The sequence below is a fragment of the Erpetoichthys calabaricus genome, chromosome 16, assembly GCF_900747795.2.
Source record: "Erpetoichthys calabaricus chromosome 16, fErpCal1.3, whole genome shotgun sequence".
Classification (NCBI taxonomy): Eukaryota; Metazoa; Chordata; class Cladistia; order Polypteriformes; family Polypteridae; genus Erpetoichthys; species Erpetoichthys calabaricus.
The window spans coordinates 81202142-81217119 of NC_041409.2; the positions used below are offsets into that span (position 1 = coordinate 81202142).

At 40.3% G+C, this 14978-nt stretch overlaps 1 protein-coding gene across 1 annotated transcript in view; it reads right to left on the reverse strand.

Annotated features, from left to right (window-relative positions):
• LOC114666516 (RAS guanyl-releasing protein 1-like) overlaps positions 1–9410 on the reverse strand; it is a 224542-nt gene extending 215132 nt beyond the window's left edge. The window contains exon 1 of the mRNA XM_051919984.1: positions 9016–9410. The gene's annotated coding sequence lies outside the window, so the exon portion shown is untranslated. The remainder of the gene's footprint in view (positions 1–9015) is intronic.
• Between the last annotated feature and the right edge of the window lie 5568 nt (positions 9411–14978).

Genomic DNA, 14978 nt, shown 5'->3' on the forward strand with positions numbered 1-14978 from the left:
CAAAAGTGAGATGAGATGCAGAAGGATGAGAGTGTACCTTACTCCTCCAATAAACTGCAGTTAAGAGAATTTAACAGCAAATGATGGTCTACTTTTATTGCAATTCTAATTTAAGTCATTTTAAAATATGTGCTTTAACCACATTTAAACAGAAGAATAGTGATGATTTACATTTGGCAGAAAAATAAAGTATACATAGTAGTAGCCTATATTTGCTTTGTGCCCTCCCCAACCATAACCTATCATCTATGGGGGAGGAATGAAAGCTTTAGATTCGTCAAAAATTTCAATTTCTGGTTTTCAACAGATCTCAATGTTTTAGGGTCCCCTGATACCAAAAACACTGGTATCTCAATGATGGGTGTGTGTCTGTGTGTCACGTTTCTTGAGGATGGTCTAGAGCTAAATCAGCTGGACAGAAAATATCAAACTCGAAACTTAAATCTGTTATGAGATGACGATGTGCTGATTAGTTTTTGAGCCAAATCATGTAAAAGAAAGAGGCACTCTAGAGCAGGGGTGCCCAACTCCAGTCCTGGAGGGCCGCAGTGGCCACAGGTTTTCATTCTAACCCTTTTCTTAACGAGTGACCAGTTTTTGCTGCTAATTAACTTCTTTTGAATTCATTTTCTTTGACTTGCTCTTGGAGACTCAGACCCCTTAATTGTTTCTTTTTCCTTAATTAGCAGACAAACAATAACGAGACACAAAATGAGCCAAAACAGGCCCAGCAAACTGTGACCATCATACAATATCTGAAAATAAAGAAAGGTGAAGGTCTCAGGAATGCTGATCTGCTCTTAGAAAAGAGAAAGTCCTTAATTTCGGAAATGTCTGCTATTGCACAATGAGAGCGGCAACAAGCCATGGAATTAAAGAAAGGGTTTAATTAACGACAAGACTCAGCGCCTCATTAAGCAACTGGTTGGAGTGAAATTGGTTGGAGTTTGAGGCCCTGACTTAGCTGGCCTTCTGTTGGCTCACTCTCTTCACATATCACTTCTGCGTTGGTGCCATTTAAGGAAAGAAATGAAGCAATTCAGAGGAACGAAGAAGAAATGAAGGGAAACATTTCTTAAAAACCAAGTCAATTAAATTTAATTCAAAAGAAGTTAATTAGCAGCAAAAACAGGTCACTAATTAAGAAAAGGGGTAGAATGAAAACCTACAGCCACTGCGGCCCTCCAGGACTGGAGTTGGGCACCCCTGCTCTAGAGGATCCCTCAAACACCATAATTCTGCAATTAATTATGAATTCTTCTCATCAATTGCTATCGTTATGACCTATTTTATGATCAGAAAGATCAGCATCAGAGCGGTAAATAATTAATAAAATGTTCCAGTATAGTTCGGATAACTTGGTTCCTAAAGTGTAAAGCCTACTAACGCTCACGTCCATCTTTAATTCCATTGTGGAAGCTCAGTGTAATTCCACCACTGGCAGTCCTTTCTAGAAGTCTTTCTGCTTATTTCAGAAATTTACTGGCAAACTCCAAAACAACAGACACGTGACAGGCTTATTGTCATTCTTGCAATACTTGGTTACAGAAGAAGGTGTTTCTCTGCTGTACTATCACAGAGAGATGTCCTGGTATCATCTGAGATTGGGGAAAGACAGCGTCATGAGAAAAAATTCAATTCTGTTGTTATTCTGACAAATAAGAGAGAAAAAAGGGAACATCAAGGGGTAATATAGTTATTGCATATGAAGTATTTTGGTATGTGGGGTACACTAAAAGAAATATATAACATTTGTCTTAGAAATAGCATGAAGAGACTGCTGAAATGGTTAAGTAAACAAAGAGAACGTTCCAGGGGATGGTTCAAGAAACTGGCTGATGTCATGTTCTTTCATGTACCCAGTAAGACTTGCCCATTGTCATCTGCACAGTTTTCCATAAAAGAATAAGAGCTGAACGTATGAGATATTGAAGGACAGGAAATGCGGCAGAAATGAGACTTTTCTTTGGATATGTTGATTTGGGTGTGTAAACCAATGAACCAATCAGAGTAAATGTAAGCTAGCGAACCAATCAGAGTAAGCAATAATTCAGCACTGTTATGCAAATTCAGTTTTCTACTGTATAACAATGCCTCTCTACCTTTGCTCTGCGACCATTCTGTGGTGGCCTCTGCTCGGGGAGCCATACCTTGGCAGACTGCTGTGCTCCCTCTTCATAAAGAGATAATGAAAGACGCAATGAGCAAGCTTCCTCCTGCCTGATTACTGACTCAAAGAGGTTCTATATAACAAATTTCGTAAACAGTTTTATTTACAGATTACTTTCTTCCACACAAGATGACCCATATATGCAACATATCATTTTAATTTATATTATTTTTTTCTGTGCAATGAGGCTTGCATCTATCTTGGGGTGTGACGTTGCACTTTAAAAAGAAGATGGTGTGAACCCCAAAGAAGCTGAGCATTAAGACTTAATTATTTTTAAAAACAAGTAAGAATTAGGGAGCTTCACTGGCTTTGATTCTCATTTTTTTATTTTTATTTTTTGGATTTTGACCCCTTGTTTTGTTTTTGGAAAAAATAGCATTGTGAACTTAGTGTTTCTAACTACTACCCGATAAATGATCACTGACACCTTGCACAAGGAGGGCAAGACACAAAAGGTCATTGCTAAAGAGGCTGGCTGTTCACAGAGCTCTGTGTCCAAGCACATTAATAGAGAGGCGAAGGGAAGGACAAGATGTGGTAGAAAAAAGTGTACAAGCAATAGGGATAACCGCACCCTGGAGAGGATTGGGAAACAAAACCCATTCAAAAATGTGAGGGAGATTCACAAAGAGTGGACTGCAGCTGGAGTCAGTGCTTCAAGAACCACCACCCACAGACATATGCAAGACATGGGTTTCAGCTGTCGCATTCCTTGTGTCAAGCCACTCTTGAACAAGAGACAGCGTCAGAAGCGTCTCGCCTTTGGACTGCTGCTGAGTGGTCCAAAGTTATGTTCTCTGATGAAAGTAAATTTTGCATTTCCTTTGGAAATCAAGGTCCCAGAGTCTGGAGGAAGAGAGGAGAGGCACAGAATCCACGTTGCGTGAGGTCCAGTGTAAAGTTTCCACAGTCAGTGATGGTTTGGAGTTCCATGTCATCTGCTGGTGTTGGTCCATTGTGTTTTCTGAGGTCCAAGGTCAACGCCGCCGTCTACCAGGAAGTTTTAGAGCACTTCATGCTTCCTGCTGCTGACGAACTTTATGGAGATGCAGATTTCATTTTCCAACAGGACCTGGCACCTGCACAGAGTGCCAAAGCTACCAGTACCTGGTTTAAGGACCATGGTATCCCTGTTCTTGATTGGCCAGCAAACTCGCCTGACCTTAACCCCATAGAAAATCTATGGGGCATTGTGAAGAGGAAGATGCAATACGCCAGACCCAACAATTCAGAAGAGCTGAAGGCCACTATCAGAGCAACATGGGCTCTCATAACACCTGAGCAGTGCCACAGACTGATCGACTCCATGCCACGTCACATTGCTGCAGTCATCCAGGCCAAAGGAGCCCCAACTAAATATTGAGTGCTGTACATGCTCATACTTTTCATGTTCATACCTTTCAGTTGGCCAACATTTCTAAAAATCCTTTTTTTGCATTGGTCTCATTTTCCGAGATACTGAATTTGGGACTTTCATTAGTTGTCAGTTATAATCATCAACATTAAAAGAAATAAACATTTGAAATACATCAGTGTGTGTGTAATGAATGAATATAATATACAAGTTTCACTTTTTGAATGGAATTACTGAAATAAATCAACTTTGTCATGATATTCTAATTTTATGACCAGCACCTGTATATACATTACTATTTCAAATGGTGGTGAATTGAGTGGTTGGCCAAATGTTTCTAAACTTTAATGATTACCACTAGAAGTGTCCTGACTCAGCAGGAAAACAGTTAACTAATTTCTTGAGTTTAGTAGGCAGATGCATGCAAAAGGCAAAACAAACAAAAATGGAATACAACAAAGTGAACAAAACCCAGAAAAGAGGCAAAAATCGTAGTCAAAATTCAGGCAAGATGTCAGAAACCGGGGAAGATGCGAAGATTAATCACAAAGAGAATACAATAAGGGTTTTGAAGGATTTATCCGCAGATTGGATGAAGAGGAGTGCAAATGCTGACCTTTAATCCCGTCTGCTGATGAACTCGAGGTCACAACCCCAGAGACCACACCCCTAGAAACGTGGGACATGACCCTAACAACGGTACACAAAATGGCTTCCACTATAGGATATGGTAACTAGAACCCAAGATTCAGTCCTGACTATGAAAACAAGTTAGATTTTCTATAAAAGAGATGTATGCTGAATACTACTTAACATACTGTACATTAGCTAACAAAGAAGCAGCATGGTGGCACATTGTCTAATGCTCCTACCAATTCACAGCACCAGAGACCGGGGTTCAAATCTCAATAATCTCAGCAGTGAGGCCTTATTACAATGATGCTGTGATAGGCTCACTCCCCTTGACCCTGAGCTTGCCAGTATTTAAAAACGTACAGAATGTATGAAAACACAATGACAAAGTTTAAGGCAAAACTGGTCATTCCAGAATTTCTCAAGGAGTTAAGCAGCATGCTTGCTTAAATGTGTGAAAGCATCATATTCTCAGCAAAAGAAGAGTATACTGATCATTCTCTATGGGTTACCGTAGGAGTTTGTGGGCGTTTGCAGGCCTGTTTTTTTATTTCTCTTTCCCATTCTTCTAATTTGTTCACTGAATCAGTTTCTCTCAAAAACAAATTCCTAAAAAGCAAGTTGGATGATTCATATCATCCTACACAATCCGAGTAAAGCAGTGTTTTAGAAATTAAAGTCTTAATCAATCTTGCCATTCTCAAAGAACCTTCTGTAAATGGAATTGGTATAAAACAATAACTCAATGTTGCCCTCTTCTGGCTGAATACGCTGCTACAATTCAACACATTGCTTATAACAAGTAAGTTTTCTACAAAACTTTCAACTGAAGTAAAATAAGTGAATGTACATTCATCCACTAATCCATCCATCCTCTAGTAGTTTCATGTTCAATGTTCATAATTCTTACTGATAATGCCCCCCTGTCTAGTTTATATTTCAATCCAAACCATACCATTTTCTAATCTTCTCTATTCCTCAGCAGAGTCATGGGGCACTGGAGCCTATCCCTGCAAGCATATGGTGTAAGGCAGGATCAATCCCTGGACAGGACACCAGTCCACCGCAGTGGGTCACACGCACAAAAACACACACCCTAGGGCCAATCTAGCAACGGCAATCCACCTAACTTGCATGTCTTTGGACTGTGGAAGGAGACCGGAGCACAGGAGGAAACTCCACACAAGGAGGGCCTGCAGGACCTTCTTTTATATTTAACAATTTTGCATGGAGTGTAAGAAAACATTCATAGTTTCCTAGTAAGAGGGATCCCTAAGTCTTGTACAGAGCCATTAACAACAGGGAACTGAAAGACAATCCATCCTTGAGCACATTTATGCCCACACCATTACAGGTCCATTTGTATGCACTTGTATTCATTCATTATTCAGTGTCAACAAGCGTACCCTGCAGTCCTGGAGTAAGGCAGTAACCAACTCTGGATGGGATGCCAGTCTATCACAGGCCACATTCGTGCACTAACTCTTACTAAGACAGTCTCACATTATGAACTAATCTGAAGCACACATCTTTGGGAATTAATGACGTGGGAAGTCCCGCAACAGCTTCAACCCTCTTACCTGTCTGCACTCAGATTTGCTTTTAGTAGTTTATGTATAGGGGCGACACGGTGGCACAGTGGTAGTGCTGCTGCCTCGCAGTTAGGAGATCTGGGTTCGCTTCCTGGGTCCTCCCTGCGTGGAATTTGCTTGTTCTCCCCGTGTCTGCATGGGTTTCCTCCCACAGTCCAAAGACATGCAGGTTAGGTGCATTGGTGATTCTAAATTGGCCCTAGTGTGTGCTTGGTGTGTGTGTGTGTTTGTGTGTGTCCTGCGGTAGGTTGGCACCCTGCCCAGGATTGGTTCCTGCCTTGTGCCCTGTGTTGGCTGGGATTGGCTCCAGCAGACCCCCGTGATCCTGTGTTCGAATTCAGCAGGTTGGAAAATGGATGGATGGATGGATAGTTTATGTATATGCAGTGTATTTGCTACTACAGTTGTTTTTAATATTATGTTATTATTTATTTATTACTATCGATTTCAATTTATTTTTATCTATTCACTACCTATTATGTATTTATCTATTACGGTATTTATCATAGTATAGTATAGTATAGTATAGTATAGTATAGTATAGTATAGTATAGTATAGTATAGTATAGTATAGCTGTTTGCTTGTCTTGCACTTGTCATGTCTTTATGTATATGTTTTATAACGACCCTAGAGAACACTATTTCGTACCACTGTATGCTACAGTATTGTGTATGAATGGTATGACAATAAAGTCACTTGACTTGATTTGAATTGCCAAATGGAGAAAACCCCTTTCTTGGAAATATAAGGAGAGGGATAAAAAAAAAAACTACACACAAAAAGTGACCTGGTCAGGAACTGAAACTTGGTCCCAGAATTGCCATTGAGTCACCATGCCAGTTAAATGTCACCAGAAAACATAACATACATGTTTTCGGGAGAATAAGTGGGGTATCCAGAGGAAACTCAGTGTGGATGGTCTGTACAGAGAGTGACCAGGATAGGAAGTGAATCCAGGTATCTCGAGATGTGAAGGTCTAGCTCTAACATCTAGACCAGTGGTCCCCAAAGTCGGTGCTGTGGACCCAGTGTGGATGCAGGTTTTTGTTCCAACCAACTTTTAATGGGACTCCTAGCCTAATTAAGTGAGCTGCTGTCTCCCAGCTTTTGTATTTTGGGGTCAATGTGGACATTACAAAATTCCATCCATCCATCCATCCATTGTCTCCCGCTTATCCGAGGTCGGGTTAAGTTTGTAAATTTTTTATAAAACTGTACTATATGGGTAGAATGTATTATTATTATTTTTTAACTTTCTAACAAAATGACACCTATTATTGGCTAACTAAGAAGATTACAATATGCAAGCCTTCGAGGCAACTCAGGCCCCTTCTTCAGGCAAGGGGCCTGAGTTGCCTTGAAAGCTTGCATATTGTAATCTTTTTAGTTAGCCAACAAAAGGTGTCATCTTGCTCGGCTTTTCTCTACATTCATAATGGCTAACACAGTACAACACCCTAGTACTATTAACTTTCTAACAAAATGTTCACTCTGATTTTCATTCTGCTTTTCAGGTGTTCTGGTTATTTAATCCATTATTTACTATTTGGTGGGTCTGACATTGAAGTAGTTGCAGCTTTTCATTATTCAGTGTTGTTTGCCCGACTGTCTGCTCTGGTCATCATTAACTGTCATTATTGGGATACAATGAAGGGAGCAAACAACACAGAAAAAGGGCAAAATAATAGGAAAACAATAAAAAAGAGTGTAGAATTTAAAGCTATAGCAAAAACAAAACTATTTCTAAATGTCACATAAGTGTAAAAATCATACTGTTGTGTGTTTCTGATTGCAGAATAGGAGAAGCGAGAAAAAGAACAGCTAATTAAATGAGCTCAATTACCAAACTGGAGAAACTGTACCTAGACATGGGGTGGACATCCAGGTTCTGAGCTGGGTGCTGAACTCGGGTCATTCAGCTGGGAGGCAGACGCACTAATCACTGTGCCCAGTGGCTTCTAGTCTATAAGAACAGGTCCGTTAAATGAATAAAGAAGCCTTCTCCTTCTCAACTGAGGAAAACTGATAAAGTGAGAAAAGTAAAGCAGGCCGTCAACTCTATCTGTGAATCTGGTTGGAACAAAACCCAGCAGCCACAGTGGGTCCCCAGGACCAGGCTTGGGGACCACTAAGTGAGACCACTCTTACCAAGTGGATATTCATGTGAAAACTGGAGTATTTCCAGAAAATCCTTGTAGACTTGGAAAGTATGTGTAAACTCTACACACTGTGGGTGCCTGAAGCTGTAAGGCAGAAATGTTAACCATTTTAAACTCATTCATTAATTTAAAATAAAAAAATTAAGATTTGGAATAAAAAACAGAATACACAGAATAGACTCACTTAGACATGGGGGAATGTACAAACCCCACAGCAAGTGACAAACCTGTGAACTGAACCCATGGCACTTGAGACTTGAGGCATCAGTAATGACCATTATGAACAATTAGACAACTAACATTCTCAGAGAAAATCAATCAAGACACAGGCAGGCCATTCAAACTCCACTCACACACACAGGCCTGGAATTAAACTTGGGTCTCTGAGGCTGTAAGCGAGCGGCACTTACCAGCACTTTCAGATCACTAACTAAAACAACATCCATTCATTTAGGATGCAGAAGAAAATCAACATGTCCTCGCAGCATGTTCAAAATCCATAAGGCCGGGACTTGAAGTGTCATGAGGTGTGTGGAAGTTGCTCCAGTGTTGTAAAATATTGTTCCATTTTTAAACTGGGGAAACTGGAGAAAACGTACATAGACATGGGGTGGACATCCAGGTGCGGATCTGGGTGCTGAACTCGGGTCATTCAGCTGGGAGGCAGATGCACTAATCACTGTGCCCGGTGACTTCTATTCTGTAAGAATAGGTACGTTAACTGAATAAAGAAGCCTTCTCCTTCTCAACTGAAGAAAACTGATACAGTGAGAAAAGTAAAGCAGGCCATCAACTCAACTGTTTGAATCCCAATCCGAATCGTTTGACTGATAAGCCTAAAAGCTAAGTTTGGAATCAATGAAGACACTACTGTCTGCTTGAAGGCCCACACTGCAGAAACATGCATACACCAGTCCTTTCAAAGGCTCAGATGAACAAAAGCAAGGAAGTAGTCGGTGTCTCGCATTTATTTTTAGTGTTCCTTTCATGCAAGCACGCAAAGAAAAAGAGTAACACGAAAAGCCGTGAGAAGGAGACAAAGTATCCCGAAGAAACACAGACTACAACATCTAGTAGGTCTTACTGCCCAATAGGCAGCTTACCTTCCACGATATTCAGCAGTCCTCCTCGGCTGTAATCATCTGTATGCCAAAAGACCCTTTTCGAGTGAGTGAGTGAAATGTGCTCCTTTGTGGTTAGGCACTACTTATGCAGGGCGGCTCGAGACATGTGATTTTCAGGCAAGCATAATGAAAGTCAATTGTTCTGTAGTTTGTTCCTTCCTTTGCAGCCTAAACTCCCTTCGCCAAGCTGATCTTCAAGGTTCAGCTGAGGGTGTCACACGTGATTTGCCAATCGCACACTTCTGGTGTTGCAGCACAATAATCCCATGTGTTTGTGGATGTAAAGTGACTCATTTCATCAGTGCCCTATAATTAAAAACAGACAAATTAAACTCTACCTGTTTTGTGCACTTGTATGGTGTGGCGGCCAAGCTGGAACACGCCACGTGAAGATGAATCTTAGACCGTCTGGAGAGGAATAAAGCTGACTGAACAAGATAAAGAGGAACATCAAAGGTGTCCCAGTGTGGGAGACCCCCTCTCCATAATTAAAGTGACATTTGGTGACACGTGGGCAAGATAAGCCACACCTGCATGGTGACAAGCAAAGTAGTACTGCGAGAGTAAAAGGAACAGTTTTTGTCATTATTGGGCCACTGTATTTATCCATCCATCCATCCATCCTTTATCCAACCTGCTATATCCTAACTACAGGGTCACTGGGGTCTGCTGGAGCCAAACCCGGCCAACACAGGGAGCAAGGTAGGAAACAAACCCCGGGCAGGGCACCAGTCCACCGCAGCGCTGTATTTAATTTTGTCATTATGGGATAACAGTCTCCATTTTTGATCAGAGACTGGTCCTTTTGATTCACGGTTTGTGCATGTGTAAATGACAAGTACTGTATGTTTAGAGGTGTTTCAGATAAGGAAATCAGAAGTTACAGGGTAAGGTAGCTATAGTCACTAGTCATGGCACCTGAGAGTGGCAATCTGTTACATGTTGATTTGCACATGCAAGCAGGAATTTTACTGCACTCTTTCTATGTGACAATAATGACCTAATAAAGCAACAAAGAAACAAAATTAACTTTAAACTGGAAACATACTTTAATAGTTTAAGAGCAGGTGTTGCAGTGGTCTACCTCCTTGATGTTTAATTTAAGTGCAGATGGTAGTCGTGAGGGGCCCTACAATGTAGAACCTGCTTAATCCAGTCCAGAGTCTTAGGAGTGCAGCATGGCACACAAGTCTTGAAACAACTCCGAGTTCTGCCAAAGATGGAAGATGGTAGACAAAAAGCAAGAGACGGGGAGATAAAATGTATAAAAAGAAACAAGGCAAAATTTCAGAGCCGAGAAGAACTTAAATAAAGAATACCAAGAGCCAAAACTAAAATGAAAATCATATTCAGAGAATCACAAGCAAAGTGAAACAAGAACTCGAGAAACAACAAAAGAATTGGAACGCTGTTTATGAGTCAGGTCTTCTCATCCAATATCAGTACCTGACCTCACAAATACTTTTTTGGCTGAATGAGCACAAATTTTCACAGACCTACTCCAAAATCTTGTGGAAAGCCTTCTCGGAAGAGTGGAGGCTGTAACAGCCAAAAAGGTGGTGGTGGTGGTGTTTAGAACTCCATATTAATTACTATATATACTGTGGCAGGCGGCTGACGCCCCTGCACTTTATCTTCAGGGAGAGCAGCCCTGGATGGTGCAATACCTCCCTCTGGACGCTGGATGGCCGCCCCCCCATGAGTACTTCTGGTGCTTTGGTATTGCCTGCCGAGTGTACTACCGGGTAATATGGAAATTCCCCAAAACAGGGAGGTCCATTCTTTACAGTTCCAAAGGACACCGACAGGGTCTCCCTTCCGCACTATAACTCCCAGGCAACACTTTGAATTCTTGAAACTTGGTTCCAGCTAGGGGATCACTTCCGCCAATTGTCCTGGGGGACGAATTGTTCATCCATTGCTTGATCATCCCAACTGGGCTATAAACTGCGGACCATCCCAGCTGGGTTGCACCTCCATTGCTGTACTTCGTCCATTATGGCTTCTTGGCTGGGTAGGAATTCATCCCTGACTCCAGTCAGGATTCTATTCCATCCAGTCTGACACTTACACACTATAAGCAAACTAATACATGGCAAACTGCATGTTAAATAAGGATTTAGGTTTGAGTATGATACGTTCAGTATAGCAAATGGAAACAGTGGATACAGACTACTGGACTAAAGTCTTCTGGTAACTCAGATAACTTCAGTTTAGCAAATGGAAACACTCGATACAGACTACTGGACTAAAGTCTTCTGGTAATAGGTAACTTCCATAGAAGCCTGAATGCTATTAGAAATTTTTGATCTGTGTAACTTATCTTACATGTCCCAATCTGTTCTGAATATTTTTCTCATTTTTGGTTTAACCACAGAGTACTCTGTAATTAGTGAATCATAAGTCCATTGAAGAATACAAAAACAAACAGCTATAAGAAAGTATTACAGTTCTGGAAGGATTGCTAACAAAGGTAATTTAGTTTGGTTTGCATCTGTATTCACTATAAAAATCAAAAAGGGAAATAGTGTTTAATAATTATTATTAAGTGCTTTCTCCAAACAGCGTAAATTAAGCTGATAAGAATGTGTGTTACCACAAAGTTTGCTCTGTAAAATCACTAAAGGTATCTACAGCACCATCAAGGAACTGGACATCTGCCAGAGGCCACAAAATTAACACATTTGGTGCTGGGGACATGGGACTTATGCAACAGGCCGGGGTTTTTATTTTTATTTTTATTGTTATTATTGTATTTCTTGAATTATTATTTTACACGTGTTTTTATTATTAAGCAATTTTTGTTAATATTGTTATGTTTATTTAGTAGATAATATTTATGTATTGTGTATTTATGATATTTGCCTGTGTCCCTTGTATTCTGTGGGTGGAACCCAAAGTGGCGGGTCCACCATGACATCACTGCTTAAAACCACCCTCAGCTGTATATTCTGAGGTTCAATAAGAAGTTGTGAAGTGCATTTTGTATTTTTAAATAGATAGATAGATAGATAGATAGATAGATAGATAGATAGATAGATAGATAGATAGATAGATAGATAGATAGATAGATAGATAGATAGATAGATAGATAGATAGATAGATAGATAGATAGATAGATAGATAGATAGATAGATAGATAGACTATTGTTGTATACATAGATGGTGCTGATTACAATGGGCTTGGGTGAAGACTAGCACAATGTGAGTGAGCATTTTATGGTCTAATAGCTATAGGCATAAATGTGCCCCAGAACAACACACCCTGAAAGGAATGGGCAATATTAACCATGAAAACCCTTAATTTTTCCATCGCCCACTTTCTGCCAGCTCCTCCAAGGAGACTAAGGCTAGTCCCTTAAGACGCTGCCCTTCCTCATCATTTTGGTGTCCCTAAAGCTCATGTCAGGCCTCCATACCACAGCATATAATGCTACATTGGCCACTATGGACAGGCAGAAGATGTTCAGCAGCTTGTCACACACATTATACAACCTGAGTAGCCTTACAGAGAGTCATCTGAGACCTTCTGTGGACAGCATAAACTATAGATAGATAGACGTGAATTTTCTTTCTCTGTTCTTTGATTCTGCCTTTGGATTTTGGGTTGGATTTGTATGCCTTGGGTTGCCTCCTTATCATACCCTATTCACCTTATATTTTGCCTTTTCCTTGTTTATCTTTTTTGATTATTCAAATTCTTTAATATATATAACACAACCTTGTGTAGTTTATATCCTAAAAGCCTTTGGCTTGTGGTTTCCCATTCCTTTAAAGGGCGTTTTTGTGTATTTTGGGGTTTTTTGTTTTGAACTATTAAGCCTAAGCACCATTATTTGGGCCTGAGCAGGCCATGAAGCCTGCGGGTTGAGTTTAGGGTCTAGCTATACTAAAAGATTGGAGATGGTGTTTTAATGAAGGACCAGGAGAAAGGTGTATGTTCAGATTTGTGCCAAATTAATTAATTGGATGTTCAACCAATCCTTCCACAAAGAACAAAACAAAGAGATAATTCCAAGGTCGTTAGCCAGGAACGCTATTAAAATACTCTTAAAATAATCTGCCCTGAAAGTAGTTTTGTCTCCATACATTTGGATGAGTAGGAAGTGCCTGGTGTAACCTTTATACAGTCTAGACAGTGACATTACTAACTGTGCACTTCCTAGACATCTGTGTAACAATGTGGTGGCAAGCACTTATCAAAATGGCAGCTTCTGTTAAAAATTGACAATTTCAACTATACTAAATATTTTTTTCTTAAAGAAATGGTTAAGAAATCAAGAGCCTCACTTTCTAAAATCTAATATGGGAAACAAAAATAACCCCAAAACTCACTAGAAAGACAAATGTAAATTTAATTTGAAGCCATATCATAACACAGTCTGCCTGGAAAACCATTGAAGGGCCAGGTTTAGTTTTGGTTCTTTTGTGAGGGGTGAGGCCTGTCACCCCTTTCGTCATCATGTGTGGCTACACTGGGTCACGTCATGGAATGCTAGTGGATAGTAAAGAATAAAAATAAAAGAAGGAGACTGCAGAATCTTTCTACAGAAATAATCCAGAGACCAGCCAAAAAAACACACAAAAAAGGAGAAGCATAAAACCAAAATTCAAGCCAAAGTACTTATTATTTGTGACATGCTTCATACTATGCCAGGAACATTGCTAAAAGAAATTGAATACACCGACAATGAGGACTGAGGAAAAATTGCAGCATGATATAATGGAATGAAAAGTACCAAGATGTGCTATCTGTCTTTCCAACGACTACACAAACAAAACCTTTTCTCATCTGCTCGGCCTGACAGCCAGCAGTAGCGCATCAAGGCTAAGACCACCAGGCTCACAGACACTCTGCATTTGTTGGATTTCTTTCTTCTCCAGCAATCTATTGACTAGAGATTTTCTTGTCCACTTCTTTGTCATCAACTGGCCATATCTCAATTCTTATGTCAATGGGCTTTATTTTGTCATGATTTGATTATGTTAATCAGGACGATTACTCTTTTTCAAATTGTGCTTAATGTTTTTTGCATGTTTGAATATATAAATGTTGTATGGTTTAAAATTTACCATTTAAACAATGGAGTTGTAAATATGTGCAGGTACGCTGAACCTGTACTCAGTGAGGAGTGCTATAGAAAAGAAAATTAAACTGAATTATTTACTCATGCAAGCCTCCTTACCATGGTGTCGTAACAGGTCATGATGTGTAATGCTCATATAAGTATCAAAAGGGAAATCACGCTTTACACCTATATAATACATAATACTGATGCGCTGTGCAAGAAAGGACAGAGCCGACTATACTTCCTTAGACGGCTGGCGTCCTTCAACATCTGCAATAAGATGCTGCAGATGTTCTGTCAGACAGTTGTGGCGAGCGCCCTCTTCTACGCGGTGGTGTGCTGGGGAGGCAGCATTAAGAGGAAAGACGCCTCACGCCTGGACAAACTGGTGAGGAAGGCAGGCTCTATTGTTGGCATGGAGGTGGACAGTTTAACATCTGTGGCAGAGCGAAGGGCGCTCAGCAGGCTCCTATCAATTATGGAGAATCCACTGCATCCACTAAATAGTATCATCTCCAGACAGAAGAGCAGCTTCAGCGACAGACTGCTGTCACTGTCCTGCTCCAAAGACAGATTGAGGAGATCGTTCCTCCCCCAAACTATGCGACTCTTTAATTCCACCCGGGGAGGTAAACGTTAATATTTAACATTAAACAAAGTTATTGTCTCTTTTTCACCTGCATTATTATCATTCTTTAATTTAATATTATTTATTGTATCAGTATGCTGCTGCTGGAAAATGTGAATTTTCTATCTACACCTGTAGGCAAACGCTTTTTAGTGCACCACTGTGATCAGTAAGGGTTATTCACATAATTTTATTTACAATGAGAATCTAAATGACCGGGTGAACCTGACAGGGAGATGAAATAA